We start from the raw sequence: 16,218 nt of genomic DNA, 5'->3' as shown, positions 1-16,218 counted from the left end.
TGAGCTTTAGTTCAGATTATCAGTAGTTTATTTCAAGCTAAGACAGTAGCTTCATCTGTAAAAATGAGTGGCTCAAATGCACTGTGTATAAATTTACAGCTCAATGATTATATAATTCTAGGTAGGTATCTTTCATTCATACAAAATCTACTTACCTGACTATGTTTCTTAGAGAATGAAACTTAGAAATATTCTCATCTATAGTGCATGTACAATAATATAATGTATTTAAAATCATTATTACAACAAAATACTAATGACATGGGCATGACTCTTAGAAATTCACATATATATGATAAATTTTGTGCCTGACCAAAAAAAAAAAAAAAGAATGAAAGAAAAAAGTAGTACTTTTACTGCTTAATAAAATCATCTGAAGTTTAAAAAATGATATGAAATGGTAAATTAACAGCACATTAGCACATGAAAATTAATAGGAAAACTCACAGATTTTCTTGGTGATGCATTGCTGTTTTTATTACTGGTTAAATTTTGTTATACTTCTCAGGAGACAGTGGAAACATTTATACAATAAGATACATAATCAATGAGCTGCATTCTTAAGCAATTTTATATTTCTGACAAGGTGACAGCTATGTTAAAAATTTCAGCAAGTGTTAAGCATATGGACTGCATGTCCCAAAAAAACACTTTTTTCATTAGAGTATTTATTATTTATTTCAAATTTAAACATTTGGGTATTCAGATATCATTGAAACATTATTTAAAACCATATCCTATGGCTGATAGACACACATATTTCTGTGTCACCAAGATGATAAGAATATGCATTGTAGCAAAATAAGGGTATAAATTTGAATTGGAAAATGAAAGAATTCTTGATATCATTGTAGTTCAAAAAATATATGTCACTGAGTTTTGCAAAACCGTTCCATTTAAAATGGATATTTTAAGATTGACAAGAAGAACCCCACCTTAAGTGAAAGCACATACTGGTAGAACCTTGTCTAAAACAGATTATCTCCTAACTTTTCCCAAAGAATTTTATTTTCATAATTTTAAATTATCTCTTGATATCTAAAATATTTTGACTCAGTACCATGTTTCCATTTGTTTAATATCAATCTAGACAATGTTTGAATTCCCAGCTTCTAGTCTCCAGTTAGGAAGCTATCCCCAAAACCTTTTTGCTATTTCTTTGTTTTGATGCATTGGGAAAACTACATCCACTAAAATGACCTCTGTGAGGTCAATGGTTTTGAATATTTGTTTACTGCTCTATAACCAGCATGAGGAACACAGTCTTACACATAATAATTATTCAATAAATATTTGGTAAATACATTTTCTGAATGATTTTTTTTCTGATGAAGCAAAGATTTGGAACTCTTTCCATTGCTGTAGCACTAGCCCAAATTAGCTTAAGCTAATAAGACACAGGAATGTGAAGATATATATTATTGGGAAGTCCGAAGATGGAGCAACTTTTCAGCACAGTTGGAGCCAGTTGAAACAAGATTATCTAGTTTGCTTTCAGTCTCTGTGGTTCTTCTTCTCTGGATACATTAGCAAGTCCATGTGGCCCCCTAGGATGTGCACTGCCTAGTTCTAGAAGATACAGTTCACATGGGCTATGATGTGAATGTTCATCCCTCAAGTTGTGAAGTACACAACCTGCAAAAGTATACAAGGTCGTCTAGGATTCTAGACTCATTCTTTCTTTCATTTAGCCAGGGAAAATGACTGCTATTATTGCTGTTAAATAACATTAGTCAGTATCCGTAGAAAACATTTTTTTTCTGTGTGTATGCGTACACACACATGCGTTTTCATGTCTACACGCGTGGTGTATCTCAAGATAAGATTCTGATTATTCTTTGACAATACCCTGTGCTGTCTCCAGAGGAATAGAATAACAAGTTATTTTTTCACTCCTGTGGATGGTGGATAGAGTGTACTTCCAAAATAAGGGGAATGGGAGAAAAGTGAGAGACAATCACAGATGATTGCTGAAACCAGGGGGAAAATACTGTCTCATTTTACAAAAGATATCTGCTTCTGACTTTTAGGGATTGAAAACACTGACTTTTAGGGATTGAAAACAATCAGCAAAAGCCCTCCAGTGCAGATCCTTAGGAATGAAACTGCCAAATAAATAGACTGAGTCTACCTATAGACTGAGTCTAACATATCCTAGGCTGCTAGAAATATCATGCTAAATACAAAGTCAATACAATTGACTGTCTATATAGAATTGATGAATAACATATTTGCAGTACATATATATGTGTGTGTGTGTATTTTCATTGAGTACAATTCTAGTTATCATAAAGGTATAGTGATTATAAGTATTATTGTCATCTTAATTACAAATAACTGGTGGGGTAATAAGACAAATTATGGATCTAAAGAGAAGGACTAATATAACCCTTCTCTCTCGTTTTCTTACTATTTCCTCCAATTTTTCTCTCTCTTGTGTTGCTTTTGATTCCTTTTCTTCTCTAACACAATAAATATTCTCTATTCTATTCTATTCTATTCCATTCTTTCTATTCTCAACTCTCAAAGCCTATCCTACATCCTTTCCTCACACTACATGTTCTTCCTTATCCTATGAACTTATGTTTATTTAACTACACCATGTATGCTGAGAATCTCCAAACATATATGAACTTAAGTCCAAATCCTATCTGATTCTACCTCCAATAGGTTGATAAGATCCTTCTCATACCATTAGTTGTAGTCTAGATCCTCATCATTTCTTGCTTTGAATATTGAAATGGTTTTTAAATAATTATTGCTTGGTTCCCTGCCTTCAAATTCACATTTCTCCTATCTCTGTTTTCACAGATCAGATCATGTTATTCCTTGCTCACTAGGCTGGTTCCCTAATGCCTGAAGAGTCCATACCCAATTCTTAAATGTGAAATTTGAGGATTTTTGCAGTTTAGTTTCAACCGGCCTATTTAACTTCTCCTTCCACCTTTCATTTGGCCTCTACTTTGGCACGCTAGATTACTAGTCATTCCCTGAGTACACCATGCCCCCAGCCCACCCCCAGCAGCCCCTTTGATGAGACTTGAAATGACCCAGTGCTAGCATATGGCACAATTTGTGTTCATAGGAAACACTCTGGAGATGCAGACTACACTTGGTTTGTTCTCAAAGCAGCTATAAAGTCTGCCTATCTCCCTTTAAGTTGGAATCAGACCTTCGTTCTATGAGTCTGCTAAGCTCAAAGAAAGCATAGCAGGCTATTTAATGGTCTCTTTAAAGTCCCTCTCTCAGGACTTCCCTGGCAGTCCAGTGGTTAAGACACAGTGCTTCCACTGCAGGGGGTATGGGGCCAATCCCTGGTCGGGAAGCAGGGAACTAAGATCCTACATGCCACGTGGCCAAATAAATAAATAAAGTCCCTCTCTCAAAAGAGGTGAAAAGAAAACTGACACTCTCCTCTGAGTAGCTGGGAGTGGAGGGAATGGCGTAGGGTGGTTGCAACCAGGCAGATCTGCCTAACTGTTCTCTTTACAAGTCCTGCATTACCATATATCATTGAATCTGAGAAGCTGTAAGATTCTCTAGTCATTTACATTCTGCTAATGAAGACAGGCTGCAAAAAAAGTATGATGTGCTATTGATTTTAAGATAATTCTTGATTTCAGAGATGTCAAAAAAAACAAAACAAACAAACCACTCTTCTTTGAGACATGGAAGTTAAGGGTAAGACTCACAGCCCACTTTTCTGGAATTCACTTCCATGCTTTCATTTAATTTTGACTTATCATACCCTGGATGGAGCTACAGTCACCTAATGGCCTTTTCTGGCCACCTATTTTTGCTTTAGCCAAAATTTAATTATAACATTATGCAACATGTGTCATTTTATACAATAATTCCTTCTTCATCTTTAAAGACTCAGATAAAATATAACATTTTCTAAAAAGTTTTCTCTGATTCCTATCTACTAAACTTCTCACTCTCAGAAAGAATGAATCACTTTTTTTCTTTTAATTTCACTGTTTTTTGTTAATACTATTTATGATTCTTTTTTGACAAGGGAGTCAAGAACTCGCAATGGGAAAAGGATAGCCTCTTCAACAAATGGTGTTAGGAAAACTGGATAACCACAGGTAGCAAAATGAAATTGGATCCCTATCTTACACTACTCACAAAAATTAACTAGAAATGAATTAAAAACTTAAACATAAGACCTGATATCATAAAACACTTAGAAGTGAACATAGGAAGAAGCTCCTTAAGATTTGTCTTGGCAATAATTTTTTTGGATGTGACACAGAGCACAAGCAACAAAAGCAAAAATCAACAAGTGGGACTACATAAAATGAAAGCTTTGCTTTTCTGCACAGCAAAGGAAACCATCAACAAAATGAAAAGACAACCTATGGAATGGGAGAAAATATTTGCAAACCATATATATGATAAAGGGTTAACATCCAAAATAGAAAAGAATTCATACAACTCAATACCAAAATACAAATAATCCAATTAAAAAATGGGCAGAGGAACTAAATAGACATTTTTGCCAAGAAGACATAGAAATAGCCAACACGTACTGGAAGAGATCTCAATGTCATTAATTACTTATCAAGAGAATGCAAATCAAAACCATAATATCACCTCATACCTATTTAAATGGCTGTCATCAAGAAGACAAGAGATAACAAGTGTTGGCAAGGATGTGTAGAAAAGGGAACTCCTGTTCATTGATGGTGAAATATAAATTGGTACAGCCACTGTGGAAAACAGCATGGAGGTTCCTCAAAAAATTAAAAGTAGAACTAACATATAATCCAGCAATCGCACTTCTGGGTATATGTACAAAGGAAATGAAAAAAAAGTATGTCAAAGAGATATCTGCACTCCCATGTTTATCCAAAATAGCTAAGATATGGAAACAATCTAAGTATCTGTCAACAGATGAATGGATAAAGATGTGGTAGATATATAAATATGAATATTATTCAGCCATGAGAAAGAAAGAAATCCTGCCATTTGCAACAACATGAAATGACCTTGATGGCATTATGCTAAGTGAGATGAGACAAAAAAGACATGTATGATATCACTTATATGTAGAGTCTAAAAAAACAAACTTCTGGAAACAGAGACTAGAATGGTGGCTACCAGGGGTTGGTGGGTGGGAAAATTGGGGACAAATTCAAGGGTACAAAATCGCAACTAGTAGATAAATAAGTCCTGGAGATCTAATGTACAGCATAATGATTATAGTAAAAAATACTGTATTATAAACTACAAAGTTGCTGAGACTAGATCTTAATTGTTCTCACCACAAAAAAGAAACAATAATTATGTGATGTGATAGAACTGTTATGTAATGCTATGGTGGTAATCATTTTCCAATATATAAGTGTATCAAATCAAAACATTATACACCTTAAACTTACACAATGTAAACTTACATAATGTTATATGTCAACTATGTCCCAATTAAAACAAATACCTATTATCAAACACTTCACTAACTGTGGTTGTGTTCATATCTGCTAGTCTGCTTTTGTGTTTTTAGTGTCTAGACTACCATGTGGAACATAGCTCTATAGTTGCTGAAAGAATAAATGCATCAAAAGTTATCAAATAGAAAGTCATTTTGGTATTTCAGACATGATATAACAAGATTTTAGTACTTTCATGTGATCCTTACACATCTAATATCTAGTCTTTAAACATTCATATTGATTTTATTAATTCATTTTGAAGTAACTGGGCTTTGTGACAACAGACATGTTAAATTAAATCCTGAAAGACTGATTTTCATTCTAAAAATATGTTAGTTTACCCTGGTGAGTATAACTGTCAAATGTACAAAAACTTTAAACAACGTTGTCAGATTACTCCTTCACTCTTATGGGTCTTTATAAAGGAGATAAAGTCATGACCCACAGTTGTTTGCCAAGCATGAGTATCATGAATAATTATAACCAAGGTTTTAATGATAGGTTATCATATTAGAAGCCTGATAAACTCTCTGGTTAAATTTACCAAAAGGATAAAAATCTTTGTAAGTTGGATAAGGTGTTTTCTACCTCGAATTTTGCTGGAGAAATAATAACACCTCTAACTAACTAGATTTTTCTTATGAAGATTAGTAGTCCTTTGCTTTGTGAAAATAACAATTACCTAATTTATGTGGTCAACAGTTCTATTGGTTACAATGTTTTCAGAAACCCCCAGATTCAACAGAAGTGACAAAACACTCTCATTAAGAATCAATTTCAAGTTTGTTTCTTAGAATATAATAATGCTGCAGATCTTGAGTATACTTCTTTATGTGTTGATTTTTATAGTTTTCAGATTTAGAGGGCAAACTATACCTTGAAATTTTTAATCCCAATTGGAAGTCTACCTAAGAATTGCAATGCATGATTACTTAAAATTATGCTATATAAAGAGGAAAGAAAATGATTTACACTGTTAAAACCGGGTTGCAATATAATTAGGTACTATGGTATAAAATGACTAAGCATTATTGAGTACATACTTCTATTTCACTAATAGAATATATTTCTTCACTAAGAAATGTATTGGATCATAGAATAATTTCTATTGGGAATTTCTATGGAAAAAAATAAGTGTATTTGTAGTACTGATTTTCTCTCCACCTAAGCAAGTGACTCATTGAATTCTACATTACGAAAGAAGTAATCCAAGAAAAGCTGTGATAAATCTAAAATTTGATTGCATCTATTTTAAGAGTAAAATGATTCACTAGGTAAACTATAATAAAAAATTTTTGGCCTACTTTAGTTACATACATTCCAGTTTTTACCCAAAAACCAACCAGATAGCCATTTCTATACCAAGGTAGTTAGTTTCACATTTGTTTTCTTATGAATATATTCATTTTGATTTCAAAAGAATATGCCTCAAGCATAAATTTTACCAATAGACTTCCTCAGATGTTTGAGTTGGAATAATTATGTTGTTGTTGTTGGTTTGTTTTGATATTTTAATGCATAAGCCAAATCATCAAATTAAGTTGTGATATTCTCACCAAAAGACAGCTACAGTGTAACACATGACCTCTTCTCTCCCAGATAAAAAGGAAGCAATTTTTCTTTTAGTTTTATAATATATGTGTTACTCTATATTTTAGATACACATTACTTATAAAAACTAGTCTGAAAATAAAATGAGATTACTGCTGAGGTTTTAGAGAGGGCAGCTATTTTATGTATGTTCTGGTTACAACTAACCATCTGCTTCCAGCTAGAAAAGTCCTGTGGCCACAGCTAGACCTAATCCATTGGGTTGTTCGCCATGTGGAAAGTGAAATATCTATTGATATCCTCTGCATGAAAACTCTCTACTATTCTCATATGAGATTGTTTTTTCTTAACTGACACTAAATAAATAGAATTTTTTTAAAAAGCAAGTTTCTGCCATTTCGCTTTAAATGAAATTTCAGGAGAAAAGATAGCATTGAAAAACGGTAGACTGTTTATGAACAAACTGCCATAACCTTAACATCCCTTTTTTCCCCCCGAATGTTTTCATTTTAAAATATCATTGTTCTTACTCCACAGTGAAAAAGTAATTTCTTCCACAAATATTGTTTTTGTTTTCCAAACATGTATTATTTTTAAAGATAAAAGGAATAAATGATGAAAGATTCTCTCTGTAATCTTATTGGTGGAAATATGTATATATTGATGGGATTCAGAATAAGTCTCCTCAGAATGTGTCACACTGGCATGCAGACTATTCTGAGCTGAGGATGATTGAGGCCTAAAAGACTCAGGTAGAGCCTTTACATCCCCCTCAACTGCCTAAAAGATTTAGATAGAGGACCTGGTCCAGGAAGAGAGTTATCACCGGAGAACTGCAAAGAGTGTGGGCTAGATGTGGTAAACTGGGGAGGGGCAGAGGTGGAGGCGTGGGGGAGCTCAGCAGGGCCTGTTTCAAATTTCTCTCGGTCTTCCATTGTCTCTGCATGGCATGGCAATCATTTATTTACCAAATATTTTTTCTTTCTATCTTCCTCTCCTTTGCAGTACTAGATCCCTATCCCCTTCTTGGCTCTGAATGATATGTAAGTCTCAATTGCCTGACTGCCTAGGGGTTTCATATCCTATGGGACCCCCATATGTACTTAATTAAATGTGTTTTTCTCCTGTTAATCTGTCTCATGCCAATTTAATTATTAGATCACCCAGAAGAACCCAGAAGGGTAGAGGAAAAAATTTTCCACCTCTAAAATTATATATACATTTCTCTCATATAGGTTCCATTACTGAGTTTGGGTGTTTGGGTTTTTTTTTGTGTGTGTGTGATTCAAATATTTTTAAACCAATTTTATTCTTTCCATCTCTAGAATCACTATTTATAAAGAAAACGGCCATTAGTCACTACGTTTTACTATGACTACATGGGCTTTTTTTCTTCATAAAGTTCACATCTTCTTGAAGGTCAACAACTGATCTAACACAATATACCACTGCCATTCTTGGTCAGTTCAAAAGAAATATATCCAATCCCCAAATGTGACACCATGTTAAAATAGATAGATTTTAATGTATTTAAACATCTGTCTCTGCTCTATAAATAAAACTATTTAGTGGTCAGATTTATAGTACAGAAAAACAATTGTAAGGCTACTTTTAGTTTTAAGAGATCTCAGTTAATTTAGTTCATTTTTGTATTTTTATTCTCCTACTTTAAAAACCTTTTGCCCATATTGTTGTTACAAGAGGTAGAAAACTCTCAATTATACACTTCTAAAATATGCAAGAAGTTGTTGATTAAAAAGCATTGGGAGTTCTCAAATTTCTATTATGTTAGACAGCTGTTGCTGAGATTAAAACAAAGCATAGACCTCAAAACCTAAAGTTGTTATTTTAAAGTGTTTAATGCGTAAAGATTTTTTTTTTAACATCTTTATTAGGGTATAATTGCTTTACAATGGTGTGTTAGTTTCTGCTTTATAACAAAGTGAATCAGGCATACATAAACATATGTTCCCATATGTCTTCCTTCTTGCGTCTCCCTCCCTCCCATCCTCCCTATCCCACCTCTCCAGGCTGTCACAAAGCACCGAGCCAATATCCCTGTCCCATGCGGCTGCTTCCCACTAGCTATCTACCTTACTACATTTGTTAGTGTGTATATGTCCATGACTCTCTCTCGCCCTGTCACAGCTCACCCTTCCCCCTCCCCATAACCTCAAGTCCGTTCTCTAGGAGGTCTGCGTCTTTATTCCTGCCTTACCCCTAGGTTCTTCATGACATTTTTTTTTCTTAAATTCCATATATATGTGTTAGCATACGGTATTTGTTTTTCTCTTTCTGACTTACTTCACTCTGTATGACAGACTCTAGGTCTATCCACCTCATTACAAATAGCTCAATTTCATTTCTTTTTATGGCTGTGTAATATTCCATTGTATATATGTGCCACATCTTCTTTATCCATTCATCCGATGATGGAAACTTAGGTTGTTTCCATCTCCGGGCTATTGTAAATAGAGCTGCAATGAACATTTTGGTACATGACTATTTTTGAATTTTGGTTTTCTCAGGGTATATGCCCAGTAGTGGGATTGCTGGGTCATATGGTAGTTCTATTTGTAGTTTTTTAAGGAACCTCCATACTGTTCTCCATAGTGGCTGAACCAATTCACATTCCCACCAGCAGTGCAAGAGTGTTCCCTTTTCTCCACACCCTCTCCAGCATTTATTGTTTCTAGATTTTTTGATGATGGCCATTCTGACTGGTGTGAGATGATATCTCATTGTAGTTTTGATTTGCATTTCTCTAATGATTAATGATGTTGAGCATTCCTTCATGTGTTTGTTGGCAGTCTGTATATCTTCTTTGGAGAAATGTCTATTTAGGTCTTCTGCCCATTTTTGGATTGGGTTGTTTGTTTTTTTGTTATTGAGCTGCATGAGCTGCTTGTAAATTTTGGAGATTAATCCTTTGTCGGTTGCTTCTTTTGCAAATATTTTCTCCCATTCTGAGGGTTGTATTTTTGTCTTGTTTATGGTTTCCTTTGCTGTGCAAAAGCTTTGAAGTTTCATTAGGTCCCATTTGTTTATTTTTGTTTTTAATTTTCATTTCTCTAGGAGGTGGGTCAGAAAGGATCTTGCTGTGATTTATGTCATAGAGTATTCTGCCTATGTTTTCCTCTAAGAGTTTGATAGTTTCTGGCCTTACATTTAGGTCTTTAATCCATTTTGAGCTTATTTTTGTGTATGGTGTTAGGGAGTGATCTAATCTCATACTTTTACATGTACCTGTCCAGTTTTCCCAGCACCACTTATTGAAGAGGCCGTCCTTTCTCCACTGTACATTCCTGCCACCTTTATCAAAGATAAGGTGTCCATATGTGCATGGGTTTATCTCTGGGCATTCTATCCTGTTCCATTGATCTTTCTGTTTTTGTGCCAGTACCATACCATCTTGATAACTGTAGCTTTGTAGTATAGTCTGAAGTCAGGGAGCCTGATTCCTCCAGTTCCTCTTTTCGTTCTCAAGATTGCTTTGGCTATTCGGGGTCTTTTGTATTTCCATAAATTGCAAAATTTTTTGTTCTAGTTCTGTGAAAAATGCCAGTGGTAGTTTGATAGGGATTGCATTGAATCTATAGATTGCTTTGGGTAGTAGAGTCATTTTCACAATGTTGATTCTTCCAATCCAAGAACATGGTATATCTCTCCATCTATTTATATCATCTTTAATTTCTTTCATCAGTGTCTTATAATTTTCTGCATACAGGTCTTTTGTCTCCTTAGGTAGGTTTATTCCTAGATATTTTATTCTTATTTTGCAATGGTAAATGGGAGTGTTTTCTGGATTTCACTTTCAGATTTTTCATCATTAGTATATAGGAATGCCAGAGATTTCTGTGCATTAATTTTGTATCCTGCCACTTTACCAAATTCATTGATTAGCTCTAGTAGTTTTCTGGTAGCATCTTTAGGATTCTCTATGTATAGGATCATGTCATCTGCAAACAGTGACAGCTTTACTTCTTCTTTTCCGATTTGGATTCCTTTTATTTCCTTTTCTTCTCTGATTGCTGTGGCTAAAACTTCCAAAACTATGTTGAATAAGAGTGGTGAGAGTGGGCAACCTTGTCTTGTTCCTGATCTTAGTGGAAATGCTTTCAGTTTTTCACCATTGAGTATGATGTTTGCTGTGGGCTTGTCATATATGGCCTTTATTATGTTGAGGAAAGTTCCCTCTATGCCTACTTTCTGCAGGGTTTTTATCATAAATGGGTGTTGAATTTTGTCAAAAGCTTTCTCTGCATCTATTGAGATGATCATATGGTTTTTCTCCTTCAATTTGTTAATATGGTTTATCACATTGATAGATTTGCCTATATTGAAGAATCCTTGCATTCCTGGAATAAACCCCACTTGATCATGGTGTATGATCCTTTTAATGTGCTGTTGGATTCTGTTTGCTAGTATTTTGTTGAGGATTTTTGCATCTATGTTCATCAGTGATATTGGCCTGTAGTTTTCTTTCTTTGTGACATCCTTGTCTGGTTTTGGTATCAAGGTGATGGTGGCCTCGTAGAAGGAGTTTGGGAGTGTTCCTCCCTCTGCTATATTTTGAAAGAGTTTGAGAAGGAAAGGTGTTAGCTCTTCTCTAAATGTTTGATAGAATTCGCCTGTGAAGCCATCTGGTCCTGGGCTTTTCTTTGTTGGAAGATTTTTAATCACAGTTTCAATTTCAGTGCTTGTGATTGGTCTGTTCATATTTTCTATTTCTTCCTGATTCAGTCTTGGCACGTTGTGCATTTCTAAGAATTTGTCCATTTCTTCCAGATTGTCCATTTTATTGGCATAGAGTTGCTTGTAGTAATCTCTCATGATCTCTTTTATTTCTGCAGTGTCAGTTGTTACCTCTCCTTTTTCATTTCTAATTCTATTGATTTGAGTCTTCTCCCTTTTTTTCTTGAAGAGTCTGGCTAGTGGTTTATCTATTTTGTTTATCTTCTCAAAGAACCAGCTTTTAGTTTTATTGATCTTTGCTATTGTTTCCTTCATTTCTTTTTCATTTATTTCTGATCTGATTTTTATGATTTCTTTCCTTCTGCTAGCTTTGGGGTTTTTTTGTTCTTCTTTCTCTAATTGCTTGAGGTGCAAGGTTAGGTTGTTTATTCGAGATGTTTCCTGCTTCTTAAGGTGGGTTTGTATTGCTATAAACTTCCCCCTTAGAACTGCTTTTGCTGCATCCCATAGGTTTTGGGTCGTTGTGTCTCCATTGTCATTTGTTTCTAGGTATTTTTTGATTTCCTCTTTGATTTCTTCAGTGATCACTTCATTATTAAGTAGTGTATTGTTTAGCCTCCATGTGTTTGTATTTTTTACAGATCTTTTCCTGTAATTGATATCTAGTCTCATGGCATTGTGGTCAGAAAAGATACTTGATACAATTTCAATTTTCTTAAATTTACCAAGGCTTGATTTGTGTCCTAAGATATGATCTATCCTGGAGAATGTTCCATAAGCACTTGAGAAACATGTGTATTCTGTTGTTTTTGGATGGAGTGTCCTATAAATAACAATTAAGTCCATCTTGTTTAATGTATCATTTAAAGCTTGTGTTTCCTTATTTATTTTCATTTTGGATGATCTGTCCATGGGTGAAAGTGGGGTGTTTTAGTCCCCTACTATGAATGTGTTACTGTCGATTTCCCCTTTTATGGCTGTTAGCATTTGCCTTATGTATTGAGGTGCTCCTATGTTGGGTGCATAAATATTTACAATTGTTATATCTTCTTCTTGGATAGATCCCTTGATCATTATGTAGTGTCCTTCTTTGTCTCTTTTAATAGTCCTTATTTTAAAGTCTATTTTGTCTGATATGAGAATTGCTACTCCAGCTTTCTTTTGGTTTCCATTTGCATGGAATATATTTTTCCATCCCCTTACTTTCAGTCTGTATGTGTCTCTAGGTCTGAAGTGGGTCTCTTGTAGACAGCATATATAAGGGTATTGTTTTTGTATCCGTTCAGCTAATCTGTGTCTTTTGGTGGGAGCATTTAGTCCATTTACATTTAAGGTATTTATCGATATGTATGTTCTATTCCCATTTTCTAAATTGTTTTGGGTTCGTTATTATAGGTCTTTTCCTTCTCTTGTGTTTCTTGCCTAGAGAAGATCCTGTAGCATTTGTTGTAAAGCTGGTTTGGTGGTACTGAACTCTCTCAGCTTTTGCTTGTCTGTAAAGGTTTTAATTTCTCCATCAAATCTGAATGAGATCCTTGCTGGGTAGAGTAGTCTTGGCTGCAGGTTTTTCTCCTTCATCACTTTCAGTATGTCCTGCCACTCCCTTCTGGCTTGTAGGGTTTCTGCTGAGAGATCAGCTGTTAACCTTATGGGGATTCCCTTATGTGTTATTTGTTGTTTTTCCCTTGCTGCTTTTAATATGCTTTCATTGTATTTAATTTTTGACAGTTTGATTAATATGTGTCTTGGCATATTTCACCTTGTATTTATCCTGTATGGGACTCTCTGTGCTTCCTGGACTTGATTAACTATTTCCTTTCCCATATTAGGGAAGTTTTCAACTATAATCTCTTCAAATATTTTCTCAGTCCCATTCTTTTTCTCTTCTTCTTCTGGAACCCCTATAATTCGAATGTTGGCACGTTTAATGTTGTCCCAGAGGTCTCTAAGACTGTCCTCAGTTCTTTTCATTCTTTTTTCTTTATTCTGCTCTGCAGTAGTTATTTCCACTATTTTATCTTCCAGGTCACTTATCCGTTCTTCTGCCTCAGTTATTCTGCTATTGATCCCATCTAGAGTACTTTTAATTTCATTTATTGTGTTGTTCATTGTTGCTTGTTTCATCTTTATTTCTTCTAGGTGCTTGTTAAATGTTTCTTGCATTTTGTCCATTCTATTTCCAAGATTTCGGATCATCCTTACTATCATTATTCTGAATTCTTTTTCAGGTAGACTGGCTATTTCCTCTTCATTTGTCAGGTCTGGTGCATTTTTATCTTGCTCCTTTAACTGCTGTGTGTTTTTCTGTCTTCTCATTTTGCTTATCTTACTGTGTTTGGGGTCTCCTTTTTGCAGACTGCAGGTTCGTAGTTCCCGCTGTTTTTGATGTCTGTCTCCAGTGGCTAAGGTTGGTTCAGTGGGTTGTGTAGGCTTCCTGGTGGAGGGGACTAGTGCCTGTGTTCTGGTGGATGAGGCTGGATCTTGTCTCTCTAGTGGGCAGGTTCACGTCTGTTGGTGTGTTTTGGGGTGTCCGTGGCCTTATTATGATTTTAGGCAGCCTCTCTGCTAATGGGTGGGGTTGTGTTCCTGTTTTGCTAGTTGTTTGGCATAGGTTTTCCAGCACTGTGGCTTGCTGGTCGTTGAGTGAAGCTGGGTGCTGGTGTTAAGATGGAGGTCTCTGGGAGATTTTCGTCGTTTGATATTATGTGGAGCTGGGAGGTCTCTTGTTGACCAGTGTCCTGAAGTTGGCTCTCCTACCTCAGAGGCACAGCACTGACTCCTGGCTGCAGCACCAAGAGCCTTTCATCCACAGGGCTCCTTAATTTGGGATGATTCGTTGTCTATTCAGGTATTCCACAGATGCAGGGTATATCAAGTTGATTGTGGAGCTTTAATCCGCTGCTTCTGAGGCTGCTGGGAGAGATTTCCCTTTCTCTTCTTTGTTCTCACAGCTCACAGGGGCTCAGCTTTGGATTTGGCCCTGCCTCTGCGTGTAGGTCGCTGGAGGGCACCTGTTTTTTGCTCAGACAGGACGGGGTTAAAGGAGCCGCTGATTCGGGGGCTCTGGCGCACTCAGGCTGGCGGGGAGGGAGCTGAACGGAGTGCGGGGCGGGCCTGCGGCGGCAAAGTCCGCCATGACTTTGCACCAGCCTGAGGTCCGCCTTGCGTTCTCCCGGGGAAGCTGTCCCTGGATCCCGGGAACCTGGCAATGGCGGGCTGCACAGGCTCCGCGGAATAGGGGTGTGGAGAGTGACCTGTGCTCGCACACAGGCCCCTCGGTGGCGACAGCAGCAGCCTTAGCGTCTCCCGCCCGTCTCTGGGGTCCGCGCTTTTAGCCGCGGCTTGCGCCCGTCTCTGGGGTCCGCGCTTTTAGCCGCGGCTCGTGCCCGTCTCTGGGGTTCCTTTAAGCAGCGTTCTTTAACCCCTCTCCTCACGCACCAGGAAACAAAGAGGGAAGAAAAAGTCTCCTGCCTCTTCGGCAGGTGCAGACTTTTCCCCGGACTCCCTCCCGGCTAGCCGTCGTGCACCAACCCCTTCAGGCTATGTTCAAGCCGCCAACCCCAGTCCTCTCCCTGCGCTCCGTCCGAAACCGAAACGCGAGCCTCAGAGCCTCAGCTCACAGCCCCGCCCCGGCGGGTGAGCAGACAAGCCTCTCGGGCTGGTGAGTGCCGGTCGGCACCGATCCTCTGTGCGGGAATCTCCCCGCTTTGCCCTCCGCACCCGTTGCTGTGCACTCCTCCGCGGCTTCGAAGCTCCCCCCTCCGCCTCCCGCAGTCTCCGCCCGCGAAGGGGCTTCCTAGTGTGTGGAAACTTTTCCTCCTTCACAGCTCGCTCCCACTGGTGCAGGTGCCGTCCCTATTCTTTTGTCTCTGTTTTTTCTTTTTTCTTTTGCCCTACCCAGGTACGTGGGGAGTTTCTTGCCTTTTGGGAGGTCTGAGGTCTTCTGCCAGCCTTCAGTAGGTGTTCTGTAGGAGTTGTTCCACGTGTAGATGTATTTCTGGTGTATCTGTGGGGAGGAAGGTGATCTCCGCGTCTTACTCTTCCGCCATCTTCAAGGTCCCCCCCCCCGTAAAGATTTTTAAATAAGGTGCAGGAAGAAAAGGTTAAGTAGAACATTTGGAAATCATGAATAAGAAAAAAAAAGTTGAGTTCAACTTTTTTTGTGTGTGTGGTATGCAGGCCTCTCACTGTTGTGGCCTCTCCCATTGAAGACTACAGGCTGCAGACGCGCAGGCTCAGCGGCCATGGCTCACGGGCCCAGCCGCTCCGTGGCATGTGGGATTTTCCCGGGCCGGGGCACGAACCCGTGTCCCCTGCATCGGCAGGCAGACTCTCAACCACTGCGCCACCAGGAAAGCCCAAGTTCAGGTTTTAAAACGTAAGTATACATTTGGTCAAAGATCTTATGTATATTGGCACATAAAGTTACCTCTCAAGTTTGTTAATCATAAGGCTGAGTAGGTTTAGATTTAGCATCAAAAAGATCACCGTTATTACTTTGATCCTAAAGCATATACACTTGTTTCCTAATATT

Source organism: Aethalodelphis obliquidens, unplaced genomic scaffold (assembly GCF_003676395.1).
Source record: "Aethalodelphis obliquidens isolate GAN/ISIS:26980383/991018 unplaced genomic scaffold, ASM367639v1 scaffold10, whole genome shotgun sequence".
Taxonomy (NCBI): domain Eukaryota; kingdom Metazoa; phylum Chordata; class Mammalia; order Artiodactyla; family Delphinidae; genus Aethalodelphis; species Aethalodelphis obliquidens.
This window is presented reverse-complemented; position numbering follows the sequence as displayed.